Source organism: Thalassophryne amazonica, chromosome 14 (assembly GCF_902500255.1).
Source record: "Thalassophryne amazonica chromosome 14, fThaAma1.1, whole genome shotgun sequence".
NCBI classification, from domain to species: domain Eukaryota; kingdom Metazoa; phylum Chordata; class Actinopteri; order Batrachoidiformes; family Batrachoididae; genus Thalassophryne; species Thalassophryne amazonica.
Genome location: NC_047116.1, coordinates 66,947,467 through 66,959,635, shown reverse-complemented (window position 1 = coordinate 66,959,635; position 12,169 = coordinate 66,947,467). Strand labels below are relative to the sequence as shown.

Here is a 12,169-nt window from a genome sequence, read left to right as displayed (position 1 = left end):
AAAAAGAAGGTACCACATTCAAATCAAATTTTCAAACTTGCTGCACCTTGGAAACTTTAGTCTCTTAAGTCCTGATATTCCATTTTTCTACGGAAATCTCTGGAAGCAATTTTATTTTAATTTTTGTTTGTTTTCCAAACTGAATTCACATGAAAACCTAGTAGATTTTTTTTTTTTTTTTTGGTTATTATTTTGAAGGAGTGTGTGATTTCTGTGTGTAACAGAGCGTGTGTGTCTGTTGTTGTCTGCAGGCTGAGTGGATTTTGTGGCTTTGCAGTTGGGCTGAGCAGCATTAACAGACCAAAGGTAACCCACTCTGATCACAGTCATTTAAAAACATGTCACAAGCTCTAGCCAAGCCACTGTAGCCAAGTGCTTGCTCACAGGGGGTCGTTTTGACCGTTGGGGTTTTACATAATTATTGTATGGCCTTGCCTTACAATATAAAGCGCCTTGGGGCAACTGTTTGTTGTGATTTGGCGCTATATAAAAAAATTGATTGATTGATTGATGAAGTGATCACTAAATATTTCTACCACAGAGTTTATACGTGTGCTGTTAATGTTTCAAAGCTTTCTCACCTCAACACGTTCCTCAGTTAAAAAATTTTTTTAATGTTGTTGTTCATTCGGCTGCTCCTGTTTTTTTGTTCGGGGTCGCCAAAGCGGATACAGTCAGATCCGCATTGGTAATTGCACAAGTTTTACGCCGGATGCCCTTCCTGATGCAATTCCAGTTTTACCCGGAGAAACACACACAGCCACTGGTGTTCCAAAGAGGTCTCCCATCCAAGTACTAACCAGATCCTGCCCTGCTTAGCTTCTGAGATCTGACGGGATCAGGCTGACACAGAGCAGAACGGCTGCTTAATTTTTTTAATATGCTGTAAATTGTTGCCTTATTTTAAATTCACCATTCCGTTATTTGTATGTTGTGGTGAACTAGGAAAGAGATGCTTTGGTTTATAAATTTAGACTTGTTAAATGTTCCACATGGTACATTTCACCTGGGAAAAAAAGGACTTTGTTGAGTCTGTTCTTTTTAAATTTATTTCAATTTATTTTCATTTATATAGTGCCAAATCATAACAAAGTTGCCTCAAGGTGCTTCACACAAGTAAGGTCTAACCTTAGCAACCCCTAGAGCAAGCACACAGACAACAGTGGTAAGGAAAAACTCCCTCTGATGATTTGAGGAAGAAACTTCAAGCAGAGCAGACTCAAAGGGGTGACACTGCACTTGGGCCATGCTACCAACACAATTTACAAAACAATTGACAAAACAAATATACAGGAAATTTTGCCGGTGCACAGGACAGGAGGGTTGCAGAAACAGACACCACACCCATCTCTGTATGGAGCTGCACCTCAAACAGAGAGAAAAAACAGAATCAGGCTTCAAAAAGACAACAAATACAGTATAATTAGTCAGCATTAAGCAACAAGAAAAATAGAAAAAATACTAAGGTGACTGCCAGCCACTAGCCCTAAACTTCACTAAAAGACCCAGACTTTAGATAAAGTTCAGGCTGCGGCCTGCTCTGTTTCTTAATAAAATGAATTTAAAAGGGTAAAAAACATAGTAACATACTATGCCAGTATGTTAGCCATACGAAAGGGAAAATAAGTGCATCTTAAGTCTGAACTTGAAAGTCTCTACAGAATCTGACCGTTTTATTGATGCAGGGAGATCATTCCACAGAACAGGGGAACAATAAGAGAAAGCTCTGTGACCCTCAAACTTCTTATTCACCCTAGGGACACAAAGTAGTCCTGCACCCTGAGAACACAAAGCCCAGGCCGGTACGTAGGGTTTAATTAGGTCAGCTAAGTAGGGAGGTGCCAATCCATGAACAATTTTATAGGTTAGTGGCAACACCTTACAATCTGATCTCACAGGGACAGGAAGCCAGTGAAGAGATGCCAAAATGGGTGTAATGTGGTCAAACTTGCTGCTTCCTGTCAGAAGTCTGGCAGCAGCATTTTGAACCAATTGGAGCATGTCTGTGTCATGGAGCGATGTCAGACAGAGGGAAGGTGGCGAGAAAGATGGTTTGAAAAAGTTTGATAAGGACGAGAATCCGTGGAATTGTTGTTAGCTTCATGAACACATCTGAAAGATAAAAGAAACGGGAAAAGTGAACTGAAACACGGTAAGAATATTTCTCTCCCTGGAAAATAAATATTGTGCTGTTCAAACAGGATTTTAGACAAGAATATGTGACCTTTTTTTTTTTATTAATCTAGACTTTGTTGCATTGGAAAAAACATTGTGGCTTTGAATGGAATTATAGGAATTTCCACAAGAATATATGTGGCTTTTTTACTATAAGGTATGTTATTGAATTTTTGTCATGATTTTCAAAATATTCTACAAGCTTTAGCTGTGGTTTTGGAATGCTTTAACCGTCTTTTGAGTCTTCATGAATTTCATGTTGTTTAATTGTTGCGAGTTAATGCATAATTTGGTTTACAATTATAAGGAAAATCATTCCAGGTCCTACTTCCATGTCATTCTGTTATTTCAATATTATCATTGACATTTCAAATGAAAGGCTGAATCTAGGATCATATTCACTTCTTTTGAGATTTTTTTCCTCCAGGAGACAATGTATCATTAGATAAAAAATTTATTTGGTTTGGTTATTTTCCTCTGATTTCACAATTTTCATTTCAGTCCTGTTATATGGCTGCAGCACTACGCACGCTCTGATTGGCTGATTTCCGGTCTGATATTTTCCCATGTCAGACTGGTTACCATGACAGTCAGTCCATAACACATATCAAATTTGTTACAAACCAGACAGCTCAACACACGATTAGAAAAAACAAGTTGAACATAAACATACTCCATCAGTATTTAAACAGCATCGAAAAAACACACAGATTAAAAAGCTTACCAGCTAACAACTGGACCAACTGTTAGCATGTTCTTCATGGAGGTGAAGCGAACAGGTCTGATTATGAGCCCAATATATATAATAGCCATCAATAAATGAATTATTAACCTCGCTTGCACTGTCTGTACGGGAATATCAGACCTCACACTCAGTTAATAATCCTTTAATATAAGAATAACTATCATGACTATTTATATAGGACTGTTTTAGAAATCAAAGCACTAAACAGAATAAGCTCTAATAATAAAAAGATGGTTGTCCATTCGGCTGCTCCCGTTTTGTGTTCGGGGTCGCCACAGCAGATACAACCAGATCCACATTGATATTTTGGCACAGGTTTTACGCCGGATGCCCTTCCTGATGCAACTCCAGTGTTACCTGGAGAAACACACACAGCCACTGGTGTTCCGAAGAGGTCTCCCATCCAAGTACTAACCAGGTCCCACACTGCTTAGCTTCTGAGATCTGACGGCATCAGGCTTACACAGAGCAGATCGGCTGCTCTAATAATAAAAAGATAAATATACTTTTTTATTATTGACATTTATCTTTCTAATAATAAAAAGATAAATGTCAATAATAAAAAAGTATGCTTCAACAATGCACAAAAATCATAACGGCTGATAATGCAGCTGTCACTTTCCACTGTGAGGAACATAGTGAAGACATGGAAGACTGCAGGGACGGTGCTAGTTAAGGCCCAAAGTGGCAGGCCAAGAAAAATGTCAGATAAGCTGAAGTGAAGGATGGTGAGAACAGTCATAGTCAGCCCACAGACCTTCTCCTAAGACCTACAACATGATCTTGCTGCAGATAGTGTCTCTATGCATCATTCAACTATACAGCACACTTTGTACAAAGAGATGCTGTATGATGCTGTAATGCAGAGGAAGCATTTTCTGCGAACACGCAGAGTCGCTTGAGGTATGCTAAAGAATATTTGGACAAGCCAGCTTCATTTTGGAATAAGGTGCTGTGGACTGATGAAACTAAAATTGAGTTATTTGGACATAACAAGGGGTGGTATGCATGGCTGAAAAAGAACATAGCATTACAAGAAAAATGCTTGCTACCTACAGTAAAATTTGGAGGTGGTTCCATCATGCTGTGTGATCAGTGCAGGTACTGGGAATCTTGTTAAAGTTGAAGGTCACATGGATTCCAGTCAATATCAGCAGATTCTTGAGAACGATGTTCAAGAATCGGTAAGAAAGTTGAAGTTGTGCCGGGGCTGGATCTTTCAACAAGACATTGACCCTAAACACTGCTCAAAATCTACAACCCCAATTCCAGTGAAGTTGGGACATTGCGTAAAATGTAAATAAAGGCAGAATACGATTTGCAAATTCTCTTCAAACTATATTCAGTTGAACACACCACAAAGACAAGATATTTAATGTTCAAACTGCTAAACTTTATTGTTTTTGTGCAAATATTTACTAATTTCGAAATGGATGCCTGCAACACGTTTCAAAAAGCTGGGACAGTGGTATGTTTACCACTGTGTTACATCACCTTTCTTTCTAACAACACTTAATAAGTGGGAACTGAGGACACTAATTGTTGAAGCTTTGCAGGTGGAATTCTTTCCCATTCTTGCTTGATGCACGACTTCAGTTGTTCAATAGTCCGGGGTCTCCGTTGTCGTATTTTGCACTTCATAATGCGGCACACATTTTCAATGGGCGACAGATCTGGACTGCAGGCAGGCCAGTCTAGTACTCTTTTATTACGAAGCCACGCTCTGGTGTAACATGAAGAATGTGGCTTGGCATTGGTTGGATGGCAGCATGTGTTGCTCCAAAATCTGGATGTATCTTTCAGCATTGATGGTGCCATCACAGATGTGTAAGTTGCCCGTGCCATGGGCAACACATGTTTAATGTTCCAAACAGGTGTTCTTTGAGCGTTCTTTGTGGTGTATTCAATTGAATATAGGTTGAAGAGGATTTGCAAATCATTGTATTCTGTTTTTATTTACATTTCACACAACATCCTAACTTCATTGGAATTGGGGTTGTACTAAGGCATTCATGCAGAGGAATAAGTACAATGTTCTGGAATGGCCATCTCAGTCTCTAGACCTAAATATTACTGAAAATCTGTGGTGTGATTTTAAGCGGGCTGTCCATGCTTAGAAACCAACAAACCTGAGATGTTTTTTGAAAGAAGAATGGTCCAAAATACCTTCAACCAAAATCCAGACTCTCATTGGAAGCTATAGGAAGCATTTAGCGGCTGTTTTTTTCTGCGGCTGTTTTTTTCTGCAAAAGGAGGCTCTACTAAATATTGATCTATTTTTTTCTTTTGGGGTGCCCAAATTTATGCACCTACCTAATTTTGTTTAAAGAATTATTGCACACTTTCTGTAAATCCTATATCTGTCACTGTGTTTGTCTGCTATATGATATATTTAACTGAAATTGCTGATCCAAACAACCAATTTATAAAGGAAAATCATAGAAACCCTCCCTGAGGCATCACAGGCTTGCTATGAACTTGTGCACTGTGTTTGCAAAAAGGGCTGTGTTGGGCACTATAAATGTAAAAAGGCAGCATTAAAATTTACAGCACTGTGCACATGTTCTGGTGACTGCAGTGACTAAAACATTGTTCACTAGTTCTACTAATTCGCCCTTATGACTGTTTGATGTGATCTAAGCGCGATAGTTTGACTTGGTAGCTGGCCTTTGTCCTGGAATGATTGAATCGGAGATCATAGAGAACGGTGTCCGCTTCCACCCCCTATGGATATAAGTGAAATGGAGGAGGAGGGGGAGGGATAATTTGCGGCGCCAGGGCGCATGACATGAGGATAAGCTGGCGGGTTTATATCCCCTGGAAGATGTGAGACGGGTGAGTTGATGGTTGTCAGTCATCCTACGGGCTCCTCCTGAACTATGTTTAGAAAACAACATTTATGATGACACAAGTTGTGTACACACCAAGTTGTAAACCCTTCTTATGAGTTCAAGTCTGTTGTTTCTGATGTGTTGAGGTTAGGCCTATATTTTTGTACATTTTTGTTGTATCCATGTTTATAGGTCTGTTCTTTTGCCTGGTTCATGTTTACATGTAATTGTTTGATAAAACACAAAGGAGCTGTACATTTTATACGAGGTCTATTAGAAAAGTATCCAACCTTATTATTTTTTTCAAAATCCATATGGATTTGAATCATGTGTGATTGCGTCAGCCAAGCTTGAACCTTCGTGCGCATGCGTGAGTTTTTTCACGCCTGTCGGTTGCGTCATTTGCTTGTGAGCAGGCTTTGAGTGAGGAGTGGTCTACCCCTCTCATCGTTTTTTCATTGTTTAGGAATTGCTCAGAGACTGCCGCTTTGCTTGATCAAAATTTTTTTCAGAAACTGTGAGGGACATCAAAGTGGACACCATTCGAGAAATTCAGATGGTTTTTTGGTGAAAATTTTTTGGGCTTCAAAGAGATTAAGGAGTGTTACTGTCGCTTTAAGGACGGCCCAGAGCGACTGGTGGTGCACCGCGCTCCGAAGCCGCCATCGGCAGGCTGAGCGACCATTTCATTACTAAACGGATGGCTGTCTGGATCCGTGACCGTGGCGTTGCTTTGCGCCATGCGGCACCGCCGCGACGCGCGGAATTTCTCCACACGTCTGTCTCAATGTACCGAAAAAGTGCTGATGTCCACGTCTTTTCACAATTCCTGTGCTAGCCAGATGACATCCCGGATAAAACACAGCGTCCAGTTTAGAAATGAACGGCACATTCCACTGTTACAGGAGTTTTTGTCATGGAAAGAGGAGCGGAGGCTTCGCGCATCGCGGCGGTGCCGCATGGCGCAAAGCAACACTGTGATGAAGCCTCACAGGACATGTTCTGGCATACCCATGCACATCCACAATTTCTCGGATAATCACTCGATGGAAAAACCACCGACAGCTGTCTGAACGCCATCTCAAAGCCGTCCTGTGAGACCAAAATGGAGCTGGTTTGTCTCGCTCCAGTAGCGAATCCATCGTGACGCGCGAAGCCTCCGCTCGGCTTTCCATGACAAAATCTCTTGTTAAAAGTGAAATCTGCCGGAAAATGGTTGATGTCCAGCTCTTGTGATAACCAGAGAAATTGCAGACGATGGTCACGGATCCATACAGCCATCCGTTTAGAAATGAAATGGTCACTCAGCCTGTTGATGGCGGCTTCGGAGTGCGGCGCACCACCAGTCGCTCTGCGCCATCCTTAAAGCGACAGTAACACTCCGTAATCTCTTTGAAGCCCAAAAAAGTTTCACCAAAAACCATCTGAATTTCTTGAATGGTGTCCACTTTGATGTCCCTCACAGTTTCTGAAAAAATTTTGATCAAGCAAAGCGGCAGTCTCTGAGCAATTCCTAAACAATGAAAAAAGCGACGAGAGGGGTAGACCACTCCTCACTCAAAGCCTGCTCACAGGCGAATGACGTAAACGACAGACGTGAAAAAACTCACACATGCGCACGAAGGTTCAAGCTTGGCTGGCGCAATCACACGTGATTCAAATCCATATGGTTTTTGAAAAAAATAATAAGGTCGGATACTTTTCTAATAGACCTCGTATTTAGATTGACCAAAATGTGGGATCTTTTCAAGTGACCTTGACCTTTGACCCCTGAGAGTGACCTCGTTCACAATTTCTCATAGTCACACGACTGAAAAGCCACCGAAAGCGGTCTGAATCTTCTGAATGGTGGACGAGCTGGGCATGTTACAACATGTCCTGTGAGACTTCAACACGAAGGCTCTTTTGCTGCGCCATCAGCTTCGTGCCGATGAATTTCGCTGCGACTCTTATCATGGCCAAATCTTCTGTCACAGCGGAATGTGCCGAAAAAGTGCTGATGTCCACCTCTTCCGCAATTTTCGGACAGTCACACGACGGTCCCACATCACCACAGAGTTTACTTTGGAAATGATCCGGTCATTTCAACGTGTTGATGGCTGCCCGGAGCGTGGCTCGTTCTCCACCGTTGTGCGGACGTCTTTAAACCGGTTGTACCGCTCCTTAATCTGTGTGATGCCCAGTGGATCATCACAGAAAGCCATCTGAATAATCCGAATGGTTTCCACCTGGCTGTCGCCCAGTTTCTGGCTAAATTTGATGCAGTCGCACTGCTCCAGTCGTTCCGCCATTTCCTTGCAAAGAAAAAACGACGAGAGACTTCACCCATCCTCACACAAAGGCTGCTTACAAGCAAATGACGCAATCGACAGGCGTGAAAAAAAATCACGCAGGCCCACGAAGGTTCAAGGTTGGCTCATGCAAACACACGTGATTCAAATCCATCAGGTTTTTGAAAAAATAAAAAGGTCGGATACTTTTCTAACAGACCTCGTAGCTGGAGACAGGAATTGTGCCACTTCATCCAACCAGCAGCGGGTGTTTCCTCTAAGCACTGGAAACTGGAACGTGTTGGATTCTGTTCTGTTATTTCGGGGCTGGGGGGCTTTTGGCTCCTCAACACTTCAAACATTATTCTCTTCCAAAAGGTATTGACATTGCCGAACACTTCTGTCCAGTGACCCCATGACTTCATAAACTCTTCCCAGGCGTCTCTTGATCTCAAAGGCTGACGATGCAGAGACACGAATGTCACTGCTGAGATAAATAAGTCTTTACAAGTTCAGTACTTTCACTACACTTATACATACGCTTCTGTCAGCAGAGTCCAGGAAGTCATTAAAAGCCTGGATCTTAGTCTTGACCCAAGGCAATGGCAAACCCAGACACTCTAACTCCTCACTCAGCGCCTCAGGTGCTGCTGTCAGGGTGTCCATTGATTCTGCAAAGATCATTGCATCGTCTACAAAGTCAAGGTCTTTCCTCACTAACAAAAGCACCTGCATCACTGGTTTCCACAATCTGACCCAACACTCAGTCCATGCAAGCACTGAACAGTGTTGTACAAGCCAAAGCACATCCTTTAAGAATGATAGTCTTCACTGTTGAAAAAAACGCAAGAGCATCTGCCTCTGCTCCATATGACATTCACAGTATTTGTGTATAGGTTGGCTATGATGTCCAGAAAGAATTCTCAGTATGTCCCAGAGAGCAGTCCAATCAACTCAATCAAGCACTTTGCAATAATCAACACAGGGTGTGAAAGAACACTGTTGATATTCACACTCGCATTGCACGAGTTCCTGCGGGACTAGAATATATTCAGTGGTTGACTTCTTGGGTATGAAGCTATATTGTTGTCACTGAAAGCAGGTAGCTGCAACTGAAACCTTTTAGGAATAATTCTTGCAAGCACCACCCTCAGCCAGTGGTGGACACAATCCAGCTAATATGATAACAGATAATTATCGAAGCTAATGTTTAAGCTAGTTAAAACCATCATTGGACCAATTATGTTTTGATAAATGTAGTTACAATAACTTTCAGTCCGAATACATTTTTTTTTTTTTTTTGCTGGTAAAGTGAACAAAGTTTAATGGTCAAAAATGTTTGTAAACCCTAAAATCAAACATTTTAGTCCATCTGTTGTGTGTTTGTAGCAGACTGGCTGCCTGTTGCTTGCGAATGACGTCATCATTAAGCGCAAAACATGATTGGTCGGTCAATGCAGGGAGCATTGTGGGTAGTGTAGTTCAGGTTCACTTTGCATGTTACATTGAGTGAGTCCGCTCAGCACAAAAACAAAACGTGGCTGTAATTTAATCGCCAAGACTTGGTGGGGGAGAGGAGCTCTCATGACGTAGCTGTGTGTACAGAGGGAGGGACTTGTCTTCATGTTTAGACACTGTTTTGGATTAAAAAAAAAAAGGACGCTTGATTATTTATTATGATGAATCCCACTGAAACTAACAGGTAAGTATTCATATTTACTACGTGTATTTTACTCTGCCAATCAATGCATTAATGGATGTATTTCGATTGTTTAAGCTGCAGGGTTCAAAGCATGTGAAAAAAGCAGCAGCTTTTTAATTGGTAAATGATGTTTATCTAATACCGAGATAAACTGTGACTTCTAATACTGTGTTTTACTGCTTTTGAAAGATTATGACAGTGTTTGGTGTTTCATTTTTTTATTCATTAATTTTTCATGCATTCTTATGTGTTTGTGATCCATGAATTTACCCAGCAGCGAAAAGTGAAAGTGAAACTGGTTTATCAGAAGCCGACGGTGTAATCTGATTTGGCCGCATCCGAATCAATACTAAAAGTTATCGGTTATCTGTAATAAAGATTTTTTTTTAGCAGTTTATCAGTTTAGCATCATAAAAGATAACTTTTCAGTTATTGGATTAATGGCTATCAAATCTAAGTTGTTGGTTAGCTGTGTCCACCACTGCCCTCAGCACAAGGAACAGTGTCATACCCCTCTAGTTACTACAGTCCACTTTATAACTGTTTCCTTATCAGATTGTCCTTTAAATTACACTTTGCCTTCAACAGCTGTGGTCTGGTATGAAGTAGGAGTTACTGAAAAGGAGCATTTAAGTCACTGATGGATTGTGTGGATTGTGAGAGAGCGTTTCATGAACAAAACTGCTATACTGAGGCTGCATGATGTGCAACTTGAATAGCTCTATTTTGACAGAATGAGTCATTCTTGAATGAGTCGGTGATTTTGTAGGTGAATGCACAGAACATTGCATTTATAAAGTAAAAAATAAAGCCAAAAGTCTCTACAAGGTACAAAACAAATTTCCTGTTTTGAAGTCATTCTGCACAACTGACATTGATTTTGTTTGTGCACCATTTTTTGTTTTTGCTTTTTGTCCCATTTCCCTCGGTTTCAGCACAGTCCTACCTAAAGCTATGCTAAGCTAAACTGTCCCGCACGGGGGAGATGATCTTCTTTCACAGTCAAATACAGCACAAAGGAAACATGTAGTTCTTCCTTTCTGACATTTCCACATTTCCAGTAATCTGAAGAAGAGCCATGCAAGTTTGTGACAAGCTAAATGCAGTGTCTGTATGCCACCTAATATCATATACCTATAAATGATATGCCAATATGATTGGATAAAACACTAAAGAATAAATAGCAATACACCCTTTTTGTGGACGGGTAATATTTTTCATACCACCCGAGTAATCAGCCAATCTGGACAGCGGAGCGGCACCACAACGAAGAGGCGCGGTCAGAGGAACTGTGAAATACTGGCGAGTCACTATTAATAATTTTTTACGTGTCCAACCTTGTAGGTTGATCGTTAAAATTAAATTTATTTCTAAAAGCCATCATAATTATTTATAGGAAAATGTTCTATTTTTTTCTACTAAGGTTTGAACTTTGAGTGTTTACACAGGAGAGAAAAGTGAGAAAATGTTAATGCCTGTTTGAGAAAAGTGTATTAAGTGTGTAGTGAGGGGTTTTACAGCCTTAAAACATCTATAATAATTGTAAAAAATAATGCTTACTACTTCGCGGATTTCGCCTATTGCAGGTTATTTTTAGAACATAACTCCCTTTCGAGGCCTTGCAGTTTCGCATATTTTTTTTAGTGCAATTTTGCATGCTTTTTTTTTTTTAAACAACGCATTGTGTTCTGCGTCATTATCAGGCGGGCCGGTCGCGGCAGCGTTCGGCATCACCGCGATTGCTCTCACTGCCTCCGATACGCTTACTGAGTCTGGGGGCTCGGTAAGCACCGCAGCGGGCCACACACCGCCCCCCTGTCTGTTGTGCCGAGCTGCATCCAACTCCAGCAACAGGTCCAGAGACTACACTCGCTCTTTTGATGCGCAGTGCCCGCTGCATGGTCTCAGTAACCGCAGCCTCAAAGCTCTGTGGCTATGACTTGGATTCTTTGCGTGTCCCGCATCCGTACCCCTGGAGGCAGTGAGCGAAGGGAGAGCACGTGCATTGTGTTGTGCATGCATTTATCATTTATAGGTATATGATAAAATCGTTATCAAGTTGTTTTACCAATGAATATGGCTTTATACACCCTGAAGAAAACCATACACCCTGAGGCCGAAGGGTGTATGGTTTTGGTGAACAACTTGATAACTGATAATATTCTGCCCCCCCCCCCCCCCCCCCCCCAAAAAAAAAGAAACGCACTCTGTGACTGCAAGAATCCTTAAATTGGAGTCAAATTGCACTTATGTTATACCAGATGGCCCTCTTTGCCTTTGAAGAGGAGATCTGTAAATATTATTATTTTTAAAATCTAGTAACAAAAAAGTTGTTTAGGGAGGTGATTGATGTAGCTTGCTAGATATTGCACATTCTGTGATGTGAATATTGCGCATGTGATGATAGTGAAATGGTATATTGTGCAGCTGACTTTATGTCAAGCAG

The 12,169-nt window shown here is 41.1% G+C and overlaps 1 protein-coding gene across 3 annotated transcripts in view; it reads left to right on the top strand.

Moving 5' to 3' along the window:
• raph1a (Ras association (RalGDS/AF-6) and pleckstrin homology domains 1a) overlaps positions 1-12,169 on the top strand; it is a 356,622-nt gene that overhangs the window by 45,827 nt on the left and 298,626 nt on the right. Inside the window, exon 2 of one of the 3 annotated variants that reach the window (XM_034185829.1) lies at positions 252-306. The exons of the other annotated variants lie outside the window; for them this stretch is intronic. The gene's annotated coding sequence lies outside the window, so the exon portion shown is untranslated. The remainder of the gene's footprint in view (positions 1-251; positions 307-12,169) is intronic. 3 annotated transcript variants of the gene reach the window in all.